Raw genomic sequence first — 3,120 nt, 5'->3', positions numbered from 1 at the left:
GTGTTGCGGGTGTCCATGGGCGGCGGTAATCGCTAACCACCAGATGATCCGTCTGCTCGTTTGCCTCCTATTTAATAAAAAAAAATGTTTCGCTTGTTTGGGTATCAATATTAGCACGAGCGGTTAATCAACAACTTTTCCCCTTGTAAAACAAATGTGACGTTCCACGGGAAAAGGTACCTTATGAGGGTTTCTAGTTTCGGAGATATGAAATGTTTTGTAAAGAGGTGAAAAAATGCTCAATTTTTTTTTTATTGTGTGATCTCAAACCTTGATGCGTAACGTTTGTTTACCTGTTTTTATTTTTGTTATAAGTTAGTTATAAGCCTAGTAACGTCGTCTCAGAGTTTAGTAAAAAGGTACCTTATGGAAAAAAGGTTGAAAATTTCCAAAAAAACTAGTCAATACGGGAAAAGAAGTTTGGTAGAGAACTGTATTAGCATTCTGCAAAACTAATTTGATAATTTCAGTTCTGGTTGAGGCGCCTAGCAAATATTATAACCGTACATCGACCGACATTATAAATCCAAGTAGCCTGCTATTATACTAAAGTTACTCTCGTCAAGTCTTTCTTAACTAGAATAATCTTCATTTGGTTTGGTCGCATGCAATAAATCAGCCATTGGTTTGCTGAAAAATGCTAATACCCGACGCATTACCTTATGGAATATCTAAGGTCATTGAACCTCAATGCCGCTTGTCTTCAATGGCAACCAAAATATATTATAAGAAATAGACGATTTATAACATCTTTACCCCAAAATATTATTAGTTTATCCTAACTGTTCCATCATCATCATGCCTCATCATGTAACTTAACCACAAGGTACCTTTTCATTACATACAAATTATTGGTCCTTTTTAAGATTATTATGACGAAGAACCAATTAAATTTGTGGCAGTTTAATTTAAATTAATATTTTCTATTCATAAAAGATAAAAGCTTCAATGTGATTGATGTTTTGTAGTGATGTATTATTAGATTTATTTCCATAAGGTACCTTTTCGTAAATGTATGGAGCAAATACTGTTATTGTTATGTAAGTTTAAAGTGGCATAAGGGGTTAAATATAGTATTTAGTTGGGGTTTTAGGATTTATTTCATTTGAATGACAGAATATCTTTCATATGTGCTCAGAAAAATTGACTGTGTGTTACATTAAAAGTAAAAATATTCAATTTTCTGATTTTATATGAAAAAGTCAGAAAATACATTTTCACCTCTAAATCGGTATTGTTTTTTGCTTAAACTGTCTCTTAGTGTCGTTTTCTAATAGATAAAATTTAAATCTTGAGAGCTCATTGCAATCAATCGTGAAAATGAAATAAAACTTTATTTTCAAGAGACTGGTTAGTATACACATAAATCAGTCGATATCAAAGGTTTCTATTTTCATTACAGAACAAGTCGCAACATTTTTTTAATCTCAGATATATAAGGTATTATTATTTGTAGTCAACTATGTAACTTACTTCAGGAACATAGTTTTTTAGGCGGCTTAACTTAAAAGTTCTCTATCGTAAAGTTGCTCATTTCACAACATTATTTTCAAAAAATCATATCTCTGTAACTACGCAACTTAGGAGGTTGATCTTTTGTGTTATCGATAGCTTATTTATTGTAGATTACTGGGGTATGCATAACTCCATACCCGCCATAAGGTACCTTTGACCGTGGGACGTCACAAATAAATAAGGTAGATGAGGTGCAGGCATATGAGGCCCGGCGGGTAACAAGGCCCAGCATTCAAAAATAGCAGTTGCTCCCTATTATTCCCAATTATTCTGAATTTGTACTTGTTGCTAAGAAGGCCCACTGTCAGTGCAGGTAAAAAGGTCTAGTCCCGGGCCTTATTGAACGTATGAGATGAAATATTAGATTAAAATATTTTAAGATAATTTTCAATATTTTTAATCTCTTATTAATAAGGTCGATTTGAAGAAACTTCTATGAAATTATGACTTATAAATAACACTTGCACTGCGTGGGCTGTCAAAATTGCTGCAGACTTTTCTTGGTCTAACTCTAATAATTTTTCACTTGCTTTATTGACCTAAAGACGTTTTAAAGAATCAAAAAGTCTAATAACATTGAGGCACTTATACTTTTTAAAGGCAGTAACTAATTACAAGTGACTTTTTTTTGTTAATACATAGGTAGGTATTTACGATCATCATCATATATTTAAGAGTATGACTCTTGTCGGTGGAGCAAATTCCATGTTTGGCGGTCCTCCGCCTTCTCTTTGACAGCCCGATACGACACGACTTTGATCTTTTCCTTTATTTGATCCATGTACGCTCTCCTTGGTCTTCCCCTCTTCCTGTTTGCTTCAACTTTCCCTTCTATGATATTTTTGATAAATTCGTCGTGTCGTATCAGGTGCCCAAGCATCCTTCCTCTTCTATTGTCTATAGTTCTTAACAAACTCCTCCTCTCTCCTACTACATAGGCCACACTGAATGTTTTGCACTACTGGCCACTGGTAAACATTTAAATTATGAATTGTATATTTAAAAAAAATACAGGCTTTTGATTATGGAATGTGACAAATGTTGGCGACAAATCGATCCTCTTTTGTTTTTAATGGCTTGTCAAAGTAAGTCAGTGCGTTGAACGTGGCTTTAACGCGAAAATATTTTTAGAGCTATGATTTTGTTATGATTTTAAAAGTTCGCTTACTCCGCAAGAGTGTAGTGCTTGCCTTCAAAATGCTTTTGGGATTGAAGCACCACATCTGAGCATCGTGAGGCGTTGGTATGGTGAATTTAGTAGAGACAGTATTATTCTAGATAATGATTTTCGTGAAGGTCGACCGTCCACGGCGATCATTCAAGGAAACGTGGCTACTGTGAGACGACTCATTGAAGAAAACCCACGAATCACCTATGACGAAATTTGAGGACAATTAGGGATAGGTATGAGACAAATACAAAAGATTTTACAAGAATATTTAAAAATCGGGAAGCCTTGTTGTCTTTGGATTCCTCACGAATTAACTTCAGTCCAAAAACAGGTACTTTTTGACTGGTGCCGAGAAATGCTGCGTAAGTACAAGCAAGAAAGTTCAAATGCTGTATATATCGTTAGAGGAGATGAAATCTGGATTTACTGCTACG

The sequence above is a fragment of the Cydia fagiglandana genome, chromosome 7, assembly GCF_963556715.1.
Source record: "Cydia fagiglandana chromosome 7, ilCydFagi1.1, whole genome shotgun sequence".
NCBI classification, from domain to species: Eukaryota; Metazoa; Arthropoda; class Insecta; order Lepidoptera; family Tortricidae; genus Cydia; species Cydia fagiglandana.
This window is presented reverse-complemented; position numbering follows the sequence as displayed.